The sequence below is a fragment of the Phoca vitulina genome, unplaced genomic scaffold (genome assembly GCF_004348235.1).
Source record: "Phoca vitulina isolate PV1807 unplaced genomic scaffold, GSC_HSeal_1.0 scaffold15, whole genome shotgun sequence".
Lineage (NCBI taxonomy): Eukaryota > Metazoa > Chordata > Mammalia > Carnivora > Phocidae > Phoca > Phoca vitulina.
The window spans coordinates 6736081-6748683 of record NW_022589718.1 but is presented as its reverse complement, the minus strand read 5'-3'; the positions used below and the strand labels follow the sequence as shown (position 1 = coordinate 6748683).

The 12603-nt window shown below is 40.9% G+C and overlaps 1 pseudogene; it reads left to right on the top strand.

Moving 5' to 3' along the window:
• The first annotated feature begins 9200 nt into the window (after positions 1-9200).
• Positions 9201-10167, top strand: LOC116637776 (annotated as a pseudogene).
• Positions 10168-12603: the final 2436 nt, after the last annotated feature.

Here is a 12603-nt window from a genome sequence, read left to right as displayed (position 1 = left end):
GAAAAGTTCACCGAAAGCGAACGTAGAACTAGGTTTGATTCTGCTGCTCACGGGTGGTCAAGCTAGGCGTGGACCGGCTTATGCATGTGTGAGATATGAAGAACAACTCGTACCTCTCAGGATTGTCTTGAGAATAAAATGGTGCCATTGCCATTAAGAAGCCACCCAGGAAAGGGTGAATCTTCCTCCAGTCCATTCCACATTGCACCCGCGGCTCACCATCCTGCGTGACCGCGCACGCACACACCGCACAGGTCTTACCCTGAGAAGCTTTGCGAACATTTCCCATGCAGAAAAAGAAAGGGACCATTTTTAAGAAACCCAAACAGACCCACAGAAGATTAGCGCGGTAAAGGGCATTTCTGCCCAGGAAAGAAGAGCTGGTTACTGGAAGCAGCAAAGGACACTTTATTCCCCTGCCCTGCAGGGTTCTGAACAGGATTAGGGGGCGCCAGAGAACCCAAATCTGGCTTGGAATCTGCTGAGTGAAAGGCAGTGCCTGGTGAACGCGGCTGATGATGAGGTCAAGGCTACATATTCAAGCCCCATAAGGAGATTTATCCTGGCAACAATCTTCCTCCTGGCCCGACCAGCGCATACATGTGTCCCATTGGATGGAGAAGTTATGTCTGGGGGTTGGGAGGAGAAGCAGCTAAATGCAATCTGTTCCCATCATCAGGAAGGAAAAAAAAAAAAAAAAAACTCAAACCATTGGCCCTACTGACAGCAAGGCCAGATGTCCTTTTCAAATATCGGTATCTGACAGGGGCTGCAACTGTATTCCTTAGAGAAAACATTCAGCTGCTATAGTAAAAGTCCCAAAATAATGGTGGCTTCCTCGTGATAGTTCACTTCCTCCACACCTAAGGATCGAAGTGTAAATAATCCGGGACCGTAAGGCAGAGCCACAATATACAGACTCCAGGTTGCTTCAAGCATACGGCCCTCACAGACTCCACATGTGGTTTCCATTTTGTAATTTAAGCTGGCTACTGTGGCTCCTCCATTCTATGTACATTCCAGCCAGAAGAAAGGGGAAAGAGCAAGGCAAGGAACCATTTTTCCCTTGTGTGTAAAGGTACAACTAGAAAGTTGTGCACATCACTGGAGTTCACATGACTAGAACCAAGTAGTAAGGAATGTCAGTACCTAGCTGCAAGGGAGGCTGGGAGATGTAGTCTTACATTGAGCGGCCACGTGTGTAGCACAATTTGGGGGTATATTGGTTTCCTAGGGTTGCCATCACACAGTACCACAAACTGAGTGATTTAAACAACAGAGATTTATTGTCTCAAGGTTCAAGAAGCCAGAAGTCCAAAATCCAGGTTTTAGCAGAACTGGTTCTGGAAGCTCTGAGGGAGAAACCCCCTCATCCCTCTTCCATAGCTTCCAGTAGCTGCTGACAATCCTTAGTGTTCTTGCCTTGTGACTGCATCACTCCAATTTCTGACACCACGGTCACATGGCCTCTGTGTTTCAGGATCCAAACCTTCCTTTCCTTTCTCATATAAAGACACCGGCCACCTTAATGTGAGATCATACTGCTAAGATGCTATTTCCAAATAGGGGTGCATTCACAGGTACCAGGAGTTAGGACTTGGACATATCTTTCTGGAGGCTACAATCCAATGCACTACAAGGGGTTACTGCTGAAGGAAGAGGAGAATGGGGGATACTGGTGAACACCTGCCCCAATACACTGGAAAACTGCATCAGGGGGCATCCACTGTGACGCCAGAACTCACTTTCCTGGTCTAGTCTGTCTAGAAGTGAACCCAACCAGCATTCCTCTTCTGCAGACCCTTCATCTTCTAGACAGTTCTCATGTCTTGTGTCCCCCAGACTCATCTGTTCTTCTCCCACAGATCCACCTCTGGGAATGCCCTCCATGCTTCTCCCCCCAGCCCAGCTCCATCCCAAGGCTTTCTCCTCTGCCCAGGGGACAGTAGCAAACAGCTGCCACTCTGAGGAGGAGGGCCACATATGGCTTTTGTGGAACCTAGATGCTTTGCATTCATTTCCTCTATTAAAAAAGAAAAGTTAACTATTAAAATGTGCATTTAAATGTTTATATTTTAAATTTTTATTTTATGAATTTTATATATTTTTATAATTGTATATGAATATATGAATATATAATAATATATAAATTATTTTATATAATTTAAAAATTATATTTTTACTATATTGCTATAAAATTAATGTATTGATTATTATATATTAATATTTTATATTCTGTATTACATATTAATATATTAATTTTATATTATATATTAATATATTAATGTGCATATTGAAATGTTTATATTAAAATTCTATTTTATGACTACATTGCTATAAAAATTAATGCATTAATATTATATATAAAAACATTTCGGGGCACCTGGGTGGCTCAGTTGGTTGAGCGACTGCCCTCGGCTCAGGTCATGATCCCAGGGTCCTGGGATTGAGCCCCACATTGGGCTCCCTGCTCTGCAGGAAGCCTGCTTCTCCCTCTTCCACTCCCCCTGCTTGTGTTCCCTCTCTCTCTGTCTCTCACTCTCTCTCTCTGTCAATTAAATAAATAAATAAAATCTTAAAACATTTTCTTCAACCAAAAAAATTTTTTCTCATCATTTCAAAAAAAATTAAAATATGTTCATGAATCCTTAAAAGTATGTAGACACTAGGCACTGATCTCCTTGCTTAATGGTAAGTCATGCCAACTGGAGAGCATGCTAAAAGGAACAGCAGAGAGAGCAGCCACCGGATCTGACCACAGACTTCTGATCAGAGAATGGGAAGTGCTGTCCACCACGTCCCCCCACCCCTTAACAAACTGTTAACTTTATTTGCTCTCACAACAACCTAGGAGCATACAATTAGGCACCAAACAACTCATCGTTAGTTCAGAAAGGGCAGCCTCCTTTCAGAGCTAAGAAACAAACTTCCTCACTCCAACTGCGTTGCCACCACTGTTGTCGACCACAACATGAATTGGAAGAAGCGTGCCCACACATACAACATGGTGGACACAAAGCCTTTCTTGAAGGGTGAGAGAAACTGCCCACTCTACAACATCATGAACTGTTCAATTCTGCACCACAAATCTGACTAATCCCCAAATACATTTCATCCCACACTAGTCAAATCTAGTATTTCCTGATGCGTTTAGTTTCCACTCAAAAACTGACCTAGAAGATATATTTGCTAGGGTGACCGACTCATCCACTGAAACTCGTGTATCCCACAAAATCCCTCAGTCTCAGGCAAACCAGAACAGCTGATCAACCCATAATGATATCTAAGTGTCATCATCCTCTACTGACATTTATGTGTTTAGACCAACAAAATGAAAAGTGCTGAAAATTTTTTAAAGTAGTGATTGTAGTTCTGGAAAGTTCAAGTAGAGAGTCCAATGCCACAGCTCAGCAAGATGTTTGTGGGCAGTTAATGTGGCCAAACCAGGTCCCCCTGGCTTTCATGGCATCTTCAGTGTGGAAAGGAATGACTGTGAGTCAGCTCCCTCTTTTCTGGGCTCCCTGGAACAGTCTCTTCTAGAAATATTTTAGATGAATTGCCAAAGGAGAAAAGAGAGTTGGGCTGTGGTTCTCAAACCACAGTGCACTTAAGAATAAGTGGAACTTGTTAAAAGTATGCTTTTTTGAGCCCTATCCCCAGAAAGTTTAGCTTGGGAGAGTCAAAAAGCAGTCTTTTTAAACAAGAACACCAGCAATCCTGATGAACATAGTTAGTGGGTGGACCACACTGTTTCAAACTCTGGAGCAGGGGGGAAGCCCTGAGAGCTGCTCCGTGTCTCAGCCAGTAAAGCAGAACCGTGCACTCATGAAAAGGGAGGCACTTAGTGGTAGGACTGCTGTTATCTAAAAAGCACATTCTTGTAAATCTTGAGAATGTTGCAAAGCATATCTCGGTTAATCAAGATAACTATGTTCTACACATATATATATATACATGTGCTGTGTCGTACATTTACCTATAATGTATACAATGACGTAAATGAGATAACAGCCACTAAAGTGACTGTACGAGAGTATTTATTCATATATATGCCATGGTGATGTTTTTAACATATACCTATATCAACAAATCCATAGTCCCATTTTGACCATGTTAAATCTGAGATTAACATGGCCATAAGATAACCAAATACAGTTGACAAACAGGCAGCTGGATATAGGAGCCTACAGCTCTGGAATTTGGTCAGGGGTCATGTTAGGGCTAAAGATACAGATTTAGAAAATGATCCACATAAAACTTCCAGCGCTTCAATAAAGCACAAGCCATGGGGGCTGGGGCTTTAATGCTAAGTCAAGGTCAAAGGCCCCATGACCTCACTAGCATGAGCTGGGCTCTCTACATGAAACCAGGAACCAGTAAAGCTTAGGCTAGCCATAAACAGAAATTAGAATGTTTATCAGCTCAGGATACAGTTCCAAGGCCATGTGTGGAAGTCCTTTGCCTCTTGAGGTAAAAACCCTAATTCATTTATAGCTCAGTACAGAAACTCATGGGCCCCAGGCAGAGGCAAGCACAGGATTATCCCACAACCCAAGACATCAACAGGAAAAAAATTCTCACCGACAACATCCCCAAGGGAAGATGCACTCAGGCCAAAATCACAAAATATATGAGGAAGGCCAAAAACAGGGCAAGCAATTTACAAACCCCACACTGCCAAACCCATCCCCAAAAAGAGGGAAGAAATTATATCTGCAGAGCTAGAGATAATAGAACAATCTGAAAGGAACTTTGAAATTGGTTCAGTGGGAAATAGAAAATCATTTAAAGGTTTTGAGAAAAAGCTGAACAGGCTGAAAGTAGTGTTTTAGAATTACTAGGGTGGCAATGACATAGAGAAGTTTGAGATTGGAGCAGCAGGAATACCAAGAGGATTTATACCATCTACCTACAGGTAGTGTTCTCTTCCTCTTCTGAACTCCCCTGAAATTAACTGGCACATCTCTTATGACCTTATGACCTCACCACTTTATTCTGTGTTTTATAGCTACCTCCACATATGTAAACCATATAAAGGAACTCACCAAACTCAAAGCTCCTTTGCAGCAGGATAGATGATACATATGATAGATACATAAATGATGATAGATAGATAGATAGATAGATAGATAGATAGATAGATAGATAGATGATAGACACTTTTCTATATCCCCCACAGCACCTAGGACCTGATTGGATGCTAAACTTGTTCTCTTCTTAGCCTATGTGTACATCATCTGTCAGTGTATTTAAAAGTCAGCTGAGGGGCGCCTGGGTGGCTCAGTCGTTAAGCGTCTGCCTTCGGCTCAGGTCATGATCCCAGGGTCCTGGGATCGAGCCCCGCATCGGGCTCCCTGCTCCGCGGGAAGCCTGCTTCTCCCTCTCCCACTCCCCCTGCTTGTGTTCCCTCTCTCACTGTGTCTCTCTCTGTCAAATAAATAAAATCTTTAAAAAAAAAAAAAAAAAAAGTCAGCTGAATTCAGTGATAGCTTTAAACCCTGTAGCACTGATGAAAATCTTTTGCAATGTGTGGATTTCCCTGGTGCAGATTGCTATGTTACCTGTCTTCCTCTTCAAATTGATTGTCAGTCCATAGACATTTGACTAATCATTATAGTAGGCCTTGCCCTAAATCTGACTACCCCATCCCTAATTAGTAGAACCTTTCTCCTTCCCTCTTCGAGGAAAAGGTCCTATGTAATGGCCAACGCCTAGAAAACAGCAATAACTTAGGAACTTATATAGGGGCACAAACTGGCCACACTGAAGAGCATAATAGCAAAGATTTTAGGACTTCCTGTGAGGCCCAGAGCCATGCTCATTTCCAAAGCTTTCCTCATTATGGTGGTCGTGATTGATAATAATGATGATGACAGTGATGCCAATGACACAAAGCTATCTTTTATTGAACATCTGATATTGCCAGGCATTATACTAGGCATTTTTTCATACAATTTGGCATGTAATCCTCACTAGAATCCAGCTAGGAAGGTACTAGCAGGTTTACCTTACAGATGAGAAAATTGAAGATGAAGAGGTTAAATAGATCTTTTGGTAAAAATCTAGTAGGTGTCAAAGTCAAGATTCAAACCTAAGTCAGTGTGAATGCAGTTTGCATTCTTTCCACTTCCTCACACTGCTTCCGCTATACATGCCCATGCTCCAACAAACCCTCAGGGGCATCCAGACACTCTGAATAATTATCTCAAGGATTTCAGATGACGAACATGCATTTTGGAGCTGGAACGGGTTTCCCATGAGACTGGAAGCATGAACAGGCACAAGCTTCCTGAGTTTTTATTCCAATTCCATTCATGGCTCCTTCAAGAGAAGGACTAAATGAATCTGGTCTTATCATGCTCCCTCCATTTCACTCCACAGAGAATGAACTGATCCAGTCCAGCTCCTGACTTTTGTATCCCCATTGTGAAGGCAACTACCCACCCACATGGCCAAAGCAACTGCAAGCAAACAGCTCTGAAATGTTAATGGACTTCTTTGGGGATACAGAGTAAGGCCATAATAGAAAAATCATATTCACAGCACTTCTAGTACTTACATCATTGAAATAGTCCATTGCCAGTGTGGTCCAAACACATTGTACTGGCTTGCTCTCTAGGTTCAAAGTAACTACAGAATTAATTATTTTAAATGGTTTCAAGAAGCTTAGAATGAGTGATTTTTTTTTTAATTACTCTACTAAGCACCTGACCATCAACAAGACAATGGGAGAAATAAACTATGGTCAATTCACACTACAGTATTATAAATTAGTAAAAATATATGAATTACAGCTACTTGCAACAACATGGATGAATCTTAGAAACATAATTACCAAGCATGCCAAGAAATAGGATCAACTGACTCAAAATCCAGAGGGGAAAAAACAAATAATAGGAAAAAACAGTGATGCATATTAATTAGAGTTATCAGATAGTGACTTTAAAGAAACTATGATTAATATGTTCAAGAAAATAAAGGAAAAGATAGAGAATTCCAAAGAACTGGAATCTGTTAAGGGACGAGTCAAATGGAAATCCTAGAACTAAAACAATAAAATTATTGAAATTAATAATTAACAGATGGGTTCAAAAGCAGATTAGATATAGCCAAAGAGAAGATAACAAAGCATAGAGGAAAAACAATGAAAAATGAGGGGTGAGGGGGAAAGCATAAGAGGTTTAGGGACATGGTAAATACATCCAGCATATTTATCATTGGAGTCCCAGCTGGAGAGGAGAGAGATAATGAGATAGAAGCAATTTTCAAAGAAATACAGGCTGAGAATTTTCAAAAAATGATGAAAGACATCAAGCCACAGAATAAAGAACTTATACAAACATATACAAAATATGTAATAGCATTGTCTAAAAAATGTACATACTTTAATTTAAAAAATACTTTATTGCAAAAAATGCTAAGCTAAAATCTGAGCTTTCAGGGGTCACAGATCACTGTAACAAATATAATGATAATGATAAAGTTTAAAAGATTGTGAGAATTACCAAAATGTGACATAAAACACAAAGTGAACAAATGCTGTTGGAAAAAAATGTCACTAATAGGCTTGCTCATCACAGGGTTGCCACAAACCTTCAATCTGTAAAAAATGCAGTATCTGCAAGGTGCAATAAAGCAAAGAGTAATGAAATGAGGTATTCCTGTGCAGCAATACATCTTAAACATAAGGATACAGTTAAGAAAAGCTATGTGGCAGGTTTAAAACATAGCCACAAATCCTTTGATTCTCCTCATTAAAGGTGGGGGTTTAATTCCCCTCCCCAATTTGGACAGGTTTATGACTCCTTCAGCCAATAGTGTATGGCAGAAGTAACACTCTGGTTTTCAAGGCTAGGTCATAAAGGCTCTGCAACTTATGCCTTGTTTGATGAAGCACTCACTCTTGGAGCTCTGAGCCTCTTTGTAAGAGTCTGACCACCCTGATCCTTACATGCTATAAGAAAGTCCAAGCTACATAGAAAGGACATGGGCAGGCACTCTAGCAACAGTGCTAGCTGAGCTCAGTCTCGAGTTAGCCTGGTCCAAGTACAAGATGTGTGTGTGAAAAAAATGTCCAGATGATTCTAGCCCCCAACCATTTAAGTCTTTCCAATCACAATTCCAGACATTGTAAAACAGAGAGAAGGCATCTCTGCTAAGCTCTGTCCAAATTCCTGACCCATAAAACCTCTGAGTTGTTGGTTAATGCCACTGTTTTGGGGTGCTTTGTTATACAGCAACAGATAAGTGGAAAACCATTGAAACTAAAAGGATGGATGGAAAAAGATACACCAAGCAGAGATTATTCAAAAGAAAAATGGTGTATCTAGACAAGTATCAGACAAAGTAAACTTTAAGGCAAGCAGTTTTATTACATTACATTTCCTAATGATAAAGTGGTTGGTTCAACAGAAAGATATAGCAATATTAAATGTGTGCACACATAATAACATAGCTTCAAAATATATAAAGCAAAAACTGACAGAACTAAGGGAGAAAAATATAGATCTACAAGTATAGTTGGAGATTTTAACATAGGTCTTTGAGCATATTTTGAAGGACTGATATTATTCAGAGTATATTCTCTGATAACAGTGAAATTGTGCAAGAAATCCAAAATAGATAACTAGAAAATCCTTAGATGTTTAGAAATTAAGGAATATACTTTTCTAATTAACCCATAAGTCAATGTAAAAAAAAAAAAAAAAAACCTACATTAAAATATCAAGCTTCTAGCCAACAACAACAAAATACCATTAATAAAGAGAAAAGGCAAATCACAGGATAGGAGTAGATATTTGCAATACATATGGAGATTAGAAAATACCCTTAACTGAGTGGCAATAAAAATAACATCAAAAATTATTGGAGGCAACTAAAATAGATATAATGAGAAACAACCCACTATACCCACCAGAATGCCTAAAAAAATTTTAACTAACAATACCAAGTGTTGTCAAGGATATGGAGGAACTAGAATTCTCACATACTGCTGGTGGATATGTGAACTGGTACAACCACTTTGGAAAATTCTTTGGAAGTATTTATTATAACATGTACATACCCTAAGACACAACAACTACACTCCTATTATACCCAACACAATGTCCACTAACAGTAGAATGAATGGGCTCTCTGCTCCTCCACATTTGGCAGACAGCCACTTCTGGTGCAATGCCAGCCACATTCCCCAAGACACAATGGTGAAGGTCCAAGTAAACAGATTTAGCCATATTAGGTGCCTGGTCACTAGTGCTTTTAATTCTGGCAAGGAGGATATTGTCACCATTAATGACCCCTTCATTGACCTCAACTACATGATTTACCTGTGTTGGTATGATTCCACCCATGGCAAATTCAGTAGCACAGTCAAGACTGAAAACAGGAAATTTGTCATCCATGGAAAGTCCATCTCCATCTTCCAGGAGCAAGACCCCACCAACACCAAATGGGGTGATGCTGGTGCTGAGTATGTTGTGGAGTCCACTGGGGTCTTCACTACCATGGAGAAGACTGGGGCTCACTTGAAAGTGGGATCAAGAGTTCATCATCTCTGCCCTTCTGCTGATGCCCTCATGTTTGTGATGGGCATGAACCATGAGAAGTATGACAACTCCCTCAAGATTGTCAGCAATGCCTCCTACACCACCAACTGCTTGGCCCTCTGGCCAAGGTCATCCATGACAACTTTGGCATCGTGGAGGGACTCATGACCACAGTCCATGCCATCACTGCCACCCAGAAGAAGTAGTCCCTCTGGGAAGCTGTGGCATGATAGCCAAGGGGCTGCCCAGAACATCATCCCTGCTTCTACTGGTACCACCAAGGCTGTAGACAAGTTCACCCCAAGCTGAATGGGAAGCTCACCAGCATGACCTTCTGTGTCCCTGCCCCCAAAGTGTCAGTTATGGATCTGACCTGCTCCCTGGAGAGAGTTGCCAAATATGATGACATCAAGAAGGTAGGGAAGCAGGCATCCTGGGCCACACTGAGGACCAGGTTGTCTCCTGCAACTGTAACAATGACATCCACTCTTCCACCTTCAATGCTGGGGCTGGCATTGCTCTCAGTGACCACTTTGTCAAGCTCATTTCCTGGTATGACAATGAATTTGGCTACAGCAATTCAGTGGCAGACCTTATGGTCTATGTGGCCTCCAAGGAGTAAGAGCCCCCTGGACCACCAGCCCCAGCGAGAGCAAGAGGAAGAGAGAGACCCTCAGCTGCTGGGGAGTCCTTGCCCCAACTCATCCCCCAACACACTTAGAATCTCCCGACCTCTACACAGTTTCCATCCCAGACCTCCTGAAGTAGGGGAAGGGTTTGGGGAGCCCTATCTTGTCATGTACCATCAATAAAGTATACTGTACCCAGCCAAAACACACACACACAGTAGAATGAATGAGTAAATTGTATGATTTATTCATACAATGGAATACCACTCAACCATGGAAAAGAAATGAACTACTAACACATATAACAACATGGATGAATCTTGCAAAGATAATGCTAACTGAAAGAAGGCAGACATGAGAATATATACTTAATAATCCAAAAACTTGTCTATGGTGATGTAAGTCAAAACAGTGGTTACTTTGCAGTGAGACTGGGGAAAAAATTGACTGGGAAGGGATATGAGGGAAGCTTCTAGAATACGAATCATATGCCATATCTTGATCTAGGTATGATTATATAAGTGTATACTTTGTAAAAATCAGTCAAGCTATGCACTGAAGATTTGTGCATTTTACTCTTATTTATGTTAGACTTTAATTTTTTTTAGTTTTTAAAAAGCAAAGGGATAATAGACACAAAATTCAGGAGAGTGGCCACTTCTGAAGGAGAGGCCATGGAATGGGATAGGAAAGAAGTATACAGACACTTTAAGTTTACATTCATGATGCATACAAATACTCTTTTGTATATATCAAATATTACATTAAATGTAATAAAAATTCTTTTAGTAAAAACAAATTATTCAAAGAGTTTAAACCCATGTGCTGAACTCAGGAAGAATTTTTAAAGTAAAATTAATATAAATGACTTTCAGTGATATTCAAATACAGGAAGACAATGCATTAATATAGTGAGTGTCTTCCTAGCATGGTGCTGGTTGTACCTTCAAGAGCTCCCTCTGTATGAGCTAGAGCAGTAAGAATGGCAGGCATTCTTGAGCATGTACTGTCTATTGGGCACTGTTGTGAATGATTTACATGCATCTAATTGTCACATAACCCGATGAAGCCAGTACTGTTATCACCCCAATTTAACAGATGGGGAAACACACACAGGGAGTTCAAGTGATTTGCCCATGGCCTCACAGCGGGCAAGCCAGAGAGCCAGCATTTGAAGGCTGGTTTGAATTGCCGTCTGGTTTCAGAGCCTATTCGTTTCACCTCTGCACCGCTCTGCCTCTTGGAAGAAGCATGTCCCCGATTTCTGAAAGTTCTCAACTGTACCTGACTCCTGACAAGGCCTGAAATCGAGTTCCAGAGTTTTATAACACCTGCCTCAGAGAGAGGGGTGTTGTGATGTGTCCATAATTACAACGACAATGAATTACAGTGTCATTACCGCCAATAACAATAACAATAAACATTAAGCCCACACGGTACTACATTACAGAATAGATTTAGAAGTTGCCATGATTGAACAGTTACCGTGTTTCTTAATTTCAGACCTTCGCTAAGAAAGAAGTAACCCGGATAAATTACCTTTTCTCTCTGAACTCTCTCCTGTCCTTTCCCGGCTTATGGCCCCTACCACTTCAAACAATGCATCCGATTTATTCATGATGTGTGTCTTCCCTCTCCTCCAGGAGGATAGGATTCGTTTTTGATTCTTCCTTGCCTCCTTGTGGTACACATTACTTAGACGTAGTAGGTGCTTAGCAAATATCCCTGTCGGGAGTGTATGCATGACAAATAAATAAAAATTAGGTCAAACACCCCAGTACTTTGTAAAAGCTTCCACATATCTCTTGACCTTGCCCATCATATTCACTGCTACATTCCCAGGGCTTCGAGAAGAACTTCTAAGTTGTAAATACTAAATACCTGTAAATGTTGGTTGAATGAATGAAAATATGAAGGATAGATAATTCTCCCACATTGTAAAGTAGCTGTAAACCATTCCTCATCCCTGTGAAAGGTCTCACTGACACTCTGGATGGGTGGTTGACACGTCTATCAACTCAGAGGAATAAGGAATATGCTGCTGCACTCTGCTGCGTCTTGATGATGGAATGAATGAGTTTACAATGGAGCAATGGGTACCTGGCTTGAGAGAAAACTGCACACACTGGCCAAACCACGTGGCAGTGGTGGTGGTGGCCTGTCCGCAGGAATTGCAGCAAGCAGTTCTTATCATGCAGTCCTGGAGAGGATGAGGATGAATGTACATGTCTTGAATGTCTTTGAGAATTTTTTGTTTTCCAGCTTGGTTGAGATATAATTAACATACTACATTGTTTCAGTTTAAGGTGATAGACTTATCTATTACAAAATGCAATATATACCACCATACTGTGAGCGAACAGCTCCATCTTGTCACTTCATTACCATTTCTTTTGTGGTGAGAACATTTAAGACCCACTCTCTTTGCA